The sequence below is a fragment of the Dermacentor andersoni genome, chromosome 1 (assembly GCF_023375885.2).
Source record: "Dermacentor andersoni chromosome 1, qqDerAnde1_hic_scaffold, whole genome shotgun sequence".
NCBI classification, from domain to species: domain Eukaryota; kingdom Metazoa; phylum Arthropoda; class Arachnida; order Ixodida; family Ixodidae; genus Dermacentor; species Dermacentor andersoni.
The window spans coordinates 194,941,099-194,954,397 of record NC_092814.1 but is presented as its reverse complement, the minus strand read 5'-3'; positions in this window follow the sequence as shown (position 1 = coordinate 194,954,397).

Below are 13,299 nucleotides of genomic sequence, written 5' to 3'. Positions count from 1 at the left end.
GGCTCTCAAGGTTTCGCGAGGGCTGCTTTATATTAAGTGAGGCAGCTGTAATTTATACTCATTAGTGTAGCGAGATACATGTGCCAAGAAAAAAATGTAAGTATCGCATGTAATATCCCAAGTAAAAGTGACGCGCTTAGACCGTGTTGTCGTTGTCATATCCTTGTCAGAACACGCCGACTGTGTCAGCGGAATTGAGGACAGTTTTTTTCTACACCAGTCGCTGCCCTCGGCTCAGACTGCGCGCCACTGGTTGAAATACAAAGGTTAAGGTTCTCTCTGGACAAAAGAAAGCAACGGTCGCTTTATTTCTCTTTTTCCTCGTCAGTGATGTGGGATAAGCAGATATTGAACAAATAGAAAGTTTATTATGAGAAGGCAGGATGCGACGCACCGACAAGAACTGCTCCGACACGCTAGGCGACCTTGCCGGAAGTAGAACTCACTCCTTCCGTGCATGGTATTCTATATTTTAAAGTCTAAACTTTTTTCAACGCTGCGCCAAAGCCTTGCCGCACGCCACGTCTTTAGCTCACCCCGAGGGTGAGGAGGGAGCGCGAGCGGTTTGGGAGAGGCTGCTTTGACTAAAACCACTCTTATTCTGGAGAGCAGCGGCCTTCTCCGCGCGCGCGCTTTTCTCCTCAATTCTCTTCGGATTTTACTCTCCCATGGCACAGCGCGCTGCGCACGGCACGCTTTTCCTGCCAGCGGCCGCCGGGCGCCGCCGAAGAATCGATGCGAGCGCTTGTTGTTTCAGTCGTTTGAAGCGTTATTATGGAATTCATCACCTAATGGCACTGATACAAGTATGGTGAAGCTCCGGTAGGTCGTGCTGACGAATAATTTTTGAAAAAGCCTTCAAGATAAACTATAGCGGAAGCACTCTAGAAATAGTTATCGAGCGGCTTGCTCTCCGTGGCCGCGCCGTGCCAAATTCACGATCTGGTAATGCGACACGCCGTAGTGGGGGACTCCGAAATAATTTGGAACACCAGGGGTCATTTAACGTGCACCTGAATCTAAGTACACGGGTGTTTTCGCATTCGCGCCCATCGAAATGCGACCGCCGTGGCTGGGATACGATCTCGCGACCTTATGCATAACAGCCCAACACCATAGCCACAAAGCAACCACGGCGGGTAATATATCCGCCTTTATCGAGTGCACCGAAAGCACTTCGGTTAATGCTACTACGCGAGATGCATTCTGGGCCGGTATTCTGTAGCGATGCCTTTCCCGATTCTATGCCTTTTCAGGCTTTTTGCGCTTGGCCACTGGTCAGAGCGATGGTCTGCCCACATTATCAACGCGATCAGGCGGCCATGTGTGGTGGATGATAAGAATAGCATAGAATGAGGCATAAGGCATCGCTACAAAATAGCGGCCCTGGACTTGCGTGAAGAGTCAATAAAAGAAGCAATGCACGCGCTTGAACTTTGCTAACCTCGCTTCTCAATAAACCGACACCATGCAACCTGTACACTTTATCAGCATTAAGGGGGCCAAGTACAACTATGCCGTCTCAAGTCGCGAATAAAGCCCGCCAGTTACGCGATTGTCTTTCGTGTTGCTGGCTTCTTACTGCACGGCGGATGCCGACGTAACTTTAAGTAGCTGTGAAGTGGTATTTCTTTTTTTCATTCGGAAGGCCACAGACTGAAGTATGGGCGCCTACAGCGTGCGTTTGAAAAATCAGGCCACATTGTCAAATTCATGCATAAGAATTTGACATTATTTGGTTTGACAGGACATCATTTCTTATGCGCATTTTTTTTTTCTTCAAGCCATTCGCCGCCAGTGTTCCAAGATTTCCGAGACTTAATTATACGGAACTCTCTACCTTCTAGGGATGCAAGTACTGTAGTCGGATACAACTTAAGTGTGCAGTGAAGCCCTGCCGATGCCCATATAACCGCCAGCTACTGTTCCTCCGCGAGGCTGCAAATAGTTCGTACTTCAAACTTTTGCTGTTACCAGAATAAGGCGATAGCCATAAAAATAAAATTATAAGCGCGTAATTTTATACGTTCTCACTCGTCTATTATAGGGCAACGGTGTACGCCTAATTCTTTATTGAACTGAAATAAAATGCTAGCTTCGCTGCAACTATTTATTGTCAAGTGTCATTTCATTTCGCAGTGAAGTTTCTCGGGTAAAACGATGTCAGCAATGAGATGAACTGTACCACGGACTTTTGAAGACTGAGATGCTCAGACTATATACACTTTGTCCATGCCTGTTGCACACCTCATCGCTTCCGTCGACGAAAATACTCTTGAAGAACAGCAGAAAAAAATATCAAGCACGATGCCATTTTGAAATAGTCGCATGACAACGATTTTGTTTCCTTGTGTGACTGGCTGGCGGCGTAACAACCCCACGCGGTCCGTGTACCTTGGTTGCCAACAGCTGTTTTTTAAGTTGTGTCCTACTTTAATTAATGGAAGGATTGTTCAGAGATTTGTAGCTAGGCGCGTGATTAAGCAATTGCGTCTGGTAGTCGATTCGCAAAAAAATAAATCCTCTTCGAAATTAGCCTCGGAGTAGTTATTGTGACCTGAATTTTTTTTTATTGTTGAACATAATTTTATGAGATAAATGCAGCCTCGAAGAGCACGCCAGTGCGATTGTAATGAACACGAAATTTAACTTGCACTAAATATGTGAGGAATGCACTGTGCTCAGTGAACTAACACAAAGCATGGAAGCTGACTGCACTGGTTAACAAAGCCGATGAACAAATTTGTGTGGAATTCTGTACTTTTTGCACAAACTTTTAAACAAAACGTACTCGCTAGAGACAGTTTTAGACACACGCACAAAATATAACCTTTATTAATGGCTAACCAGTTTAATATCGGCTATACAAGACGATATACAGGCTATACAATATTAAAGCATTGTTTCAGTACTGTAAACAGCACAACACCCATATTGGTAAGAAAAAGTACAGATATCACAAGTATCTTCTTCCTCAAGCTAAATACATAGTGACAAAATAAATGTTTGCATTAGCATACATTACCTCAAGCATCTAAAATTGTTGTCGTATCTTTGCCATAACAGCATGCATACCAACGCTTTTGCTTGCCCATTTGCTGATTGTCCGTAAAATGGAGCTGAAACGTGATAGCATTATTCGAGTCTATTCGAGGCAAGAAACATACTCCGCGTATTTTTATTAAGTTACATCGTTAAATAAAAAATTCACCGACGATTACAGCGCCCCCTTATGCGAAATTTGAGTGCAGCTGTACACGTGTTTTCATTTCGCGTGTCGATACATTGTATTATGATTATTTAATTTCGCGGTTTATATCTTGAAGAGAACGCTGTGAGTAGCGCCGCTGGCGCGGACAATCTGTCTCGTGCGGCGCCTTGCAAACGGAACGAACTGTGGCGCGGCTGCCTCGCTAATCGAGAGATCGGGAGAGGCAGCGCGTGGGTGACGCGTGAGCGCGATTCACAGCAGCCGCCGCTGACAGACCTCCGCTCATGGAGCGCTTTGTTTCCATATGTGGTATCGGTGGACGCGCTCTCCGCATGCTTTATTGATGACGTTATCGATGGCGCCATCTCATAGCGGTCGTCGCCGCAGTGCCCGTCTTGCGCCGCACTACGCTTTTCTTCTCGCGCTTTCGCCATACACTCCTCCTCCGCTATCCGCCTCTTGGTTCCGCTGCACCCTCCTGCTGCGCTTTCCTCCTCGCGTTCTATTTGCTATCGCCCTCTTTCATCACCCGTTGCACTCCGCGTTCGCTCTTTCATCCTTCCCTGTGGTCGTTCACTCGGTTACGCCGAGGGACGCCGACGCTCAATGCAGGAACGGGCGCCTAAGAGCTGCGCTCTATAAAACGGCGCACGTATGTAGCAGTTTTTATTATAATATCTCAAAAGAAGTTACTGATCTAGTTTGTAATATCAAAGCGGGATTCATTCTCTGTCCCGTCAAAAAAAGAAGATACTTCTATGAAAAAAAGTATTAATCGCCGCACAGAGACGCACGTAAACATACAAAGCGCAAAAAAGTATCACGCTTCCAAGGTTTCCCAAGTACTATAACACAGATGGTATGAAGGAAAAAGAGACACATAATTATTTAGACGAACGCTGAGTCTCCGGCACAACATTTCTAATTATATATGGCTTAAACATAATGCGAATGGTGGAAAAAAACAGACTGTATCTTTTTTATTTTTATTGAAATCAAAGTAAAAGAAAGAGAAGTAGTCACCTTATAATGGTGACGGTTACTCCTTTTCGCATAGCGGAAACAACAATATAAAGAAAAATATGCAAGAAAATGAAAAGAAGTCACGTCATATGGTCAAAAATACACAGCACACAGTCCTATACACCCATGAACATAACAATATAAAAGTTAATAGCAAGTTGCACCGCAATGAGTTTGTAAACAAGGTCACTAACACGCACAAATGGCCTTGATGTAGACTGCGATGAGCATATAAGCAGAGGAGGAATTACACAGAGTTAAAGTAATGCACGCACAGGATACAAAAAATTCAACACGTAATATACAAGCACTAATGATTACAAATAATAGAAGCAAGTTATAGTAACATCATGTAATAATTCAGTGCAATATCTAGTACTTGTTAAGGATGCCTGTTTCTTCATAAAAATGTTCAAGTGCGTTCAATGCTTTTCGCTGTGTTATTTTCGATGGCCATGGGCTCAGCAATTTTGCGAGTGAGAAAGGCTGGTGAGGATCAGTGGAGTGTAGCTCTTGTTCTAGCTTCCGTCTTTGCATCGCGTATATGGGCCATTCGAGGAGTAGAGAGCGAACATCCTCATCGTCGTGGCCACAGGAGCAAGCCAGGGATGGAACCCGTTTTATGCGATATAGGAAACGTTTGGTATATGCTGCTGTCCCAAAGCGCAGTCAATGAATTGGTGTCTCGGTACTTTTCGAAAGCTCTACATCCAGCTGGTATTTGAGTTGCGGATCCACTTCGTCTTAGTATTTTCATTAAACCAGGTTGACATACACAAGTCCTTCTTTAGTACTCTCAATATGCGTTTCGTGTCCATTGGTAATAAAGGGATGAGTTGAATTTCTGCACCTTTATGGGCCGATTTTGCCAACGTGTCTGCGAATTTGTTGCCTGCTAAACCAGCATGTCCCGGGGCCCTCTGTAATATCACTTCATGTTTCCTTTCATTAGCCTGAGTTAAACTGTTCAGTACTGCGTATGTTATTCGTGCGTGTGGTTGACCGTCATCACTATCTTCAAGATATGCTAAAGCCTAGAAGGAGTCCGTGCAAATTACCCACTTTGTTGGTGTCTCATATGTTTTGATAAAATAAGTGGCTTGAAGAATTTCCACTAATTCCACTATTGTTGGTGACGACGTGCGTCCTAGTCGACAGGCGTACTCTACCTGTAAGGATGGTATAACATAAGATGCAGTCGCACTTACATTGATTAGAGAACCATCCGTGTAGGCGTGAATAGATTCCTGGTACTGGTCAAATAGGTGACGTAATGCCAATTGTTTCGCTGCTAATGTGTAAACGTCGCTTTTATTTTTAAACCCTTCGATTGACATTTCTATTTTCGGCGCCTGCAGAAGCCATGGTGGGTAGCAGAGGTCTGAGTGCCAAAAAAAAAAAAAACTGATCGTGGAAGTCGTGATTTATACTCCTGAAACATGGTGTGTATCTGTGCACCCGGACGGTTCTCTATCAGAAAGAGAAGTCGGTGCGCAGAATGCTGGGTAGAAATCCTGAAGAGATGTCGGCATGTTTCCAGGCGGCGAATCACGGTGAAATGTGGTTCCCGCGCTTCTGTAATAGTGAGGTGACGACGTAGCTTGCGGGACTCCTAGGTACACTCGTAAACTCCTCCGAGCCTGCAACAGCTGTAGCCGGTGGAGGGACGTCACAGATAATTTGTGCAATACAGGTGCCGGGTAAGCAATTCTCTGACGGACAAGCGCTGAGTGGAGGTGAAGCAGGGATGCAGTTGTTCCACCCCACTTCGTGCCTGCGATTCTACGGAAAACATTTATCACACACCTAATTTGGTCCTCTAGGGCGGTCAAATGATGAGTCCATCGAAGCTGGAGGTCTAAAATCACGCAGAGAAAACAATGTTTCTGAATCAGCTCGATCTCATGGCTGTCTGTTGAAAGACCAAGATTTCTAACTTTTTTTTTTTTGTGAAAGGCAAAACCGCTGATTTGGCATAAGATATCTGCATGCCCCGTTCACTTAAATAATCACCTATTGTGTTCAAAGCATCCTGCAGCCGATGCTTGACAACTTCTAGAGACTTGATCGATGCCCATATGCAAATGTTTTTCAAGAAGTTAGCGATCCATTTGAAAACCCGTCCATGCACTCCGAGAGTTGAGAGCCCAAGCAGAACATGAAGGTGACTGACAAAGTCAAAGGCCTTTTTAACATCAATATAGAGAGCAACGGCAATGTTGCCACAGATAATCTCGTGGTCAACAACCGTTACCAAGTCAAAAATGCAGTCCATTGCACATATACGTTTCCTGAAAGCAGCCATTTGATCTGGTAGATAACTGCTCCATTATATCGAATATCGATCATTTTTTTCCATCACCTTTGAAACACAGCTGGTTAAACCAACAGGACGGAAGGAGTCAAGAGACAGTGGCGTTTTGCGAGGTTTTAGCAATGGGACTACGTTAGCGATACTCCAACTCACAGGATGATGTGCCTCCTCCCACATCTTGTTCAAGACGTGAAGGAGAGGGGACGTGCCTCTTGAGCCAAGGTTTTTCAAGGTTCAATAAGAGATATTGTTAGGACCAGTCGCTGTTCTTTGGCGTGTCTTCGAGAGAGCATGCTGCAGTTCTTTTATACAGAACTGAATATCCAAATGGGCATGAGGTAAATTGCAAGCACCTTCAATCTGCTGCTGCACCGAAAAGATAGACTAATCTTGAATTGATACAGGCTGTGCGAAATTTACTACTGCTGCGCAGAACGTGTTTGCACTTTCGAGTTCAGATAAGCCAAGAGCTATAGCAAGGCTCTTGAAGGGACTACACTGTGATACGGGATGGCCAAGGGCGTTTATTAACCTCCAGATTTTCGGTAAGGGAGTGAAGGGGGTAAGTGACGTACAGAACTCACGCCACCGTCGCTGTCCCAGTTTTTGCATGTCCCGGTTAGATTTTCGGTGTGCAGCTTGACTCCCTTGATAATCTTCAAGCCGTCCCGAACGACGAAACCGACGCTCTGCTTTCCGTCTGACGGCTCGGAGTGGTTCATATTCTGCGTTTACAATGTATTGTCCTTCCGGAACAGTTGTGTATCGCGTAACCCTGTAGTAATTACTAAGTACCGATAACGTGAACGTGCCAAGGTCATCTACTTGGGTCAGTATCGCAGAATTATATTCCCGAAATAGTTGTCAATTAGTAAGTTTAGTTACTCTAGGAGATCTTTCCGTATGCATAAGAGGATGTGCTATGAGAATTGGCTAGTGGTCACTGCCCCGTGTCTCATAATCTGTGCACCATCTAATACCGCGCGTAAAGGCAGGGGAGGCTATAGTAAGATCAAGAGAACTAGCGTAATTGTAGCCTCTTAAAATGTAATCGATCCATCATTAAGCACAACAAGGCTGCATGCATCTATAGCCTTTCTAAAGACCGGCCTCTAGAATCAGTGTGGCTACTTACCTAGGTAACGTTATGAGCATTGAAGTCACCGCAGAATAGGACTGGTCCTTGAATCCTTCGAAAGAAATGCATGAAAGTTGACTCAGTAATGCGCGATGCTGGTTGCATATAAACGAAAACAATGGTCACTAGCAGCTTTTTAAACTGAACTTTACAGGCAGCGAACTCAGGCATATCAGAGTCCGAGGAGAAGACAGGAAGGTAGATCGCGTCTGACGCGTAACATAGTTCGTCTGGCATTCGGAGTTCGTGCAGGTGAGTATATTACATAATTCGAGAGACGGAAATCACGGTCTACACCGGCTTCGTTAAGACACACAACGGGAAACCTGTATTGCGAAACAAGCTTCCTGAAGTCAGCACTCTTAGATCGAATGCCGTTTCATTCCATTGAAATACGGTTGTTTCGAAATCCATCTGGCGAGCCATTATGTTATGTTGTAAACTACTTTTGTAGTACCAGTGGTTCTAACAAAGGAACAGCGCTCACCTCTGGAAGGTTGTTCGCTATAGGAAGCGTCCGCAAAATTGCTTTTAATGCAACAAAGAGCATAGGCATCACCATATGTTGCTGAGATGATTCCGCTTCACGTGAGACATGAGCGGGTGCTTGTGTTTTCAAAGGGATGAATGCCTGCTGAGACTCACGTTGGCGGTCGACAACACTTGGCGACGTTTTTTTTTTTTTTTTGGCTGTCTTTCCTGCTTGGTTTGCCTGTCATCTCCTGTAAACCATTAGCCATCATCGCATACGTTTTCTTGCGCTCCGCTGATTGTAACGGAGGAGCTGCTTTCATTGCGTTGACAGCATCTAAGTTCGGAGCAGGCGAGCCTTGCTTCGGGGTCCGACCATGTAATATTTCTTGTCGCCTGAGTAATGAAGCCGCTTGATGCTTGGGACATTCAGCGTATGAATCTGTATGGTCTCCGTTACAGTTGGCGCACTTGAGTTGATTTCTTGGGGTGCAGGCTTTATAATCATGAGCTCCAGCGCAGATCTTGAATCGAAATTGGCCATGGCGGGACTTAGCAACGTGGCCAAATCGTTGGCAATTGTAGCATCGAGTTGCAGGTTCCAAATATTCTTCGACTGGATGACTCGTGAATGCAAGTAGAACGCGTGTTGGGCATGGTTTGTCAGGCAATAATTGTAGGGCGACGCTCCCAAGTGCACATGGTTCCACTGCTCCATCTTCTCGCCGTAGCCATCTGGTCTGACTCCTAACGGAAATGACGCAGCTATCCTGTAAGCACTCAACTAGTTGGTCTTCAGAGTATTGAATTGGAACATGTCTTAATTTTCCTAGATTTCTCGTGTACGATGGTGGTACGTATGGTTCCACTGCAAGGCGGCAACATGAGTTAACTCAAGCAGTCTCGTAGAGGCAGCGAGAGAAGACACATTCACACAAGAGTTACCTTCCCTCGTTACACGATATGATTGTACCTTCTCTCTTGCCGTGGTAATAATCTCGCTGGCCAACTTGTTTGGATTCCCTTTCCAAAACGAAGCTTCCGGCTCGGTGAGCTTGAAAATCACTGGTATTCCCGCTTGGCGTGATTTCTTGTACATCATCGTGGTGAACGATCTGTCTTCCACTTCCATGTCGGCGTTTTCAACTATTGTGACATCGCTGTACGGCTCATGATCGTCACTACGTGCCCTCTTGGGAGAGTTTGTCTCGAGGTCAGCATCCGTGGTCGCACTTGAGTTGAAGTGGTCTCTGCCAGCCGGCTGCACAGCGGGCGCTTGTTGTTCTGCAGTAGCATTCATCTCTCCACTTGCATCAGGGAAGCGCTGGGAGGAACGGGGTCCCTTCTTTGCCAACTCCTTCGGTTGCCGTAGAAGCAGCTGGTACGGCTTGGAGGCCAAAAAGTCCTCCCGCCTGGGGAGGCGGGAACCCGTCGAGCAGGTTTTGGCTACTGAGTGCTGAGGTCAAGCGAGGAAACACACAAATTAAGACGAAAAAGCGGGTCCCTGAAGAGCTCACGTCCGGTGGTGGCACACTGCCCGCACTATCATGAAGCGAACAGTAAAAAAAGAAAAAAAAAGAAAAAACAATCGTTAGTGACGTGTTTTAACACGCTATATGTGCGGCGCACTGCTACACTGTGATAATTTAACAAAGAGTATGGTTAGCAAAAATTATAACAAAAGCTTCATGCGACTTTGCCGACAAGTATAAACAGAAGTACAGTACTTGCCTCACAAAGAACGGGCTCTTTCGTAAGGGCAAAGTCGTTTCTTCCGATGTTGTGCGGCCATTGTTTTCGCCGCATGACGTCCCATTTTCCTCGGAGGATTGAAAACAACGCTAGTCCTTTCCCCGGCATGCTGCTCTATTGAAGAGCGCAGCAGGCAGGCATTCTTCCGGCAAATGATGCTTACCTAACTTGCAAAGCGCACGTGCGCCATGACAGCGCAATCAACACGTGGCATGCGAATGGCTGCCGGAAAAAAGTAAAAAGCAGCCAAAACAAGTTTCAAGACGTTTTTTTAACGTGAGGGTCAGCTGATAGGGCGATTGCACGCGCCACAGCCAGTCAGCGCGCGGGAAACGCCGGCGCGGCCACAGCGAGGAGGAAAGAGAGGAGGACAGCGGCGCGGGTAAGGGTATGAAGGCGAAGAGCTAAGTGTCGCTACTTTCCTGAATAAAGGTGTTTTCGCTTGGACGGGGCGAAAATTTTTGTTAGCATATCCGCTTCCGCGCCAAACCAGCCACCATATCCGCTTTTATGTTTTAAAAACTACTGAAATGTGATGATGTCACGTCGTCTGCTGAAGCATTATCCGCATAAATGTATGGCAGACATTCCTCTTGGTCTACATACGCCAGCAAGATTCTCCTTTCTGAATTTGTTATATTGGACAATATTCAGTGACGCGAAATCGGCTATGCAGCTGCTTCGAGTTGTAATGAAATAAAGCTCCCACAGGGCGTTGCTTGTTCAAACTGCCGAGCTGCACACTATAGCGGAAGAGAAAGGCCACCACATTACATTTCAATGGATTCCCGGTCGCTGTGGTGTACATGGCAGTGAACTAGCCGTTGCCGAAGCGAAGACGGAGCTCGACCACTCAGAGCTGCTGCTTACATTTTCATTTTGAAGAGCAGATGCCGAGTGCCTTCTCTCAAGAATCATACAAAACGCCACAGAAAAGCACTGTTACCATCAGGAAAATCGCTACAGAGTATAGATTGGACCCTAACATAAAACTTAGACTACCGTCAAGCATTCAGCGCCGCTGTGCCAGTCTTCTGCCAAAACGTGAGCTGCGGGTGGCGTTTACGCGAGTCTCCAGACTGTGAGCTGTGCCATCTGCATGAGACTATAGGGTACGTACTTCGTTACTGCACGTGGAAGACTGCACGTGGAAAAGTGACAGAAGTTGACTGATGAGCTTGCGCGCCTCGACAGCCCACAGTTGTCACAGGACATAAGCTTGGCTATTGGCGTGACTGCAGATCTAGTTTTTAGGCCATTCAGGCGTTACTTAATGGTCTTTTAGAAAGTACGGGTTGGGACTCTACGAGAATACTTGCCCGTTATGTGTTTTGCCTCTTCGTTCTGTCGCCATTATCACCCACCTTGTTTCCCTTCCTTTCCGTCTTCGCCTTCCCCTTGGTTGACTAAGGTTGCAAGCTAGAGGAATGTACCTCAGGTCGACCTCTCTGCCATTTATATCGTTAAATTTATCTCTTTTCGCCTGCCAACGTTGCTTCGCATTGCGTCTTCACTGTATAACAATATTTAATCCAGTGAAGATACAGTACAGGACAATAGTGAGAATGGAGCGGGGACAGCAATTAAAATTTATTTTTCTCCCTGAAAAGAGAACCTGACCTTGGAGGTCCAGCTCTGGCTGATAAACAGGGCGGCGAGGGCAGCTGACGACCACGGCTTCTTGGACTGAGGAAGCCTGCCAGAACAAGTGCAACAACCGCTCCAGTAAACGTTTACTCAAACAATAAATCTCTTAAAAGAAAGAAAAAAAAATGCCCCAAGTAAATGTTTTACTTCTCATGGACATGGCACTGGAAAAGGTCTCTATTTTCAAATTTCCTTAAAGGAATAGTGACAACAAATTTTCAACTTTTCAACTTCTCATTTTTTTTCCATGAAATGAAGGTCCTCGATCTTGCAACCCTAGAAAAGGTACTGACAAGCCTCAGATCGCCCTAAATACTTTACTATAATATAGCATGCGTTCAGACCGCATGACGAAGACGGCGGTCACGTGGGGACCGAACATCGGGACACCCGCTGTGGTGGCGCAGTTGTTTTGGCCTTGCGCTGTTAAGCCCGCGGATCAAATTCCGGCCGTGGCCGCCGCATTTCTATGGAGGCGAAATGCAAAAACGTCTGTGTACCGTGCATCGGGTGTACGTTAAAGCGCCCCAGGTGGTCGAAATTAATCCGGAGTCCCTTACCAGGGCGTGCCTCATAATCATATTGTGGCTTCGGCATGTAAAACCTCAGGGTTTATTTTAATTTAACATGGGGATATTTTGGCACTCGCTACTTCAGTCGTCTGCTATGGTGCTACTCGCTGCGCGACACAGCAGACGTCCGAAGGAGTCGGAATGAGTGCAAAGAAATCACGATGATCTGCTCATTCACATTTTGTATCACGACGTCATAGCAACCCGCCGTGTTTGCTCAGTGGCTAGGGTGTTAGGCACGAGGTCGCGGGATCGAATCGCGGCCACGGCGGCCGCATTTCGATGGGGGCGAAATGCGAAAACACCTGTGTACTTAGATTTAGGTGCACGTTAAAGAACCCCAGGTGGTCGAAATTTCCGGAGTCCTCCACTACGGCGTGCCTCATAATCAGAAAGTGGTTTTGGCACGTAAAACCCCATAATTTAATTTTTTTTTAACGTCATAGCAGGTGTACCCTGCGAATCGAAATCGAAACTGGTTCACAGGAAAACTGCCGTAGTAAATTATTTAGGGCACTCTAAGGCTTGCCGATAACTTTTTTTAGGGTTTCGAGGCAGAAGATCTTCATGCCAAGCGAAAAATGAAAAGTTGAATAGGTGTAGCAAGTTCACCCCTTTGAGCCTGCCATCGTTGCTTTGCACTGCATTTTCAGTGCATGACAACCTTCAATGAGTGCAAAGAAATAGTGTGGTGGGAGTTACAACACTACTTCAAGTTTGTTTTAGAGCGCAGTTAGGAGCCAGGTCCTGGAGCGAGCGTCTGCGGCGGCGTCGGCGCCGGCGTAATCGAGCGCACAATATCTTTCATCTTTCGCACATGCGAAAGATGAAAGAGCTGACGCGGAGCGGAGTATGAAAGATGCGAGCCGCGAACGGCAGAGACAAATGAGAGCGGCCCTTTCAGTGACGTGCGTGCGAGAAACTGGTGTCATGCGGACCCGCCCAGCAGCTCGTTGCGTACTCTTAACTGGTCTCAGCTGGACCGCTCGTTTCGTACTATCATCCGCTGGCGTCAGCTCTCGCTCTCCCTTGTTTGGTTTGGTCTCTTTCTTGCTTGTTTCAGCTGTCATGGTTTGCGATTGCTTCGTAATATGATTGTATACGCGACGCGAATGGTGTAGTACTTTCTGGAAGCCACACGGCACCAGTGATTACACTGGAACCTTCGACA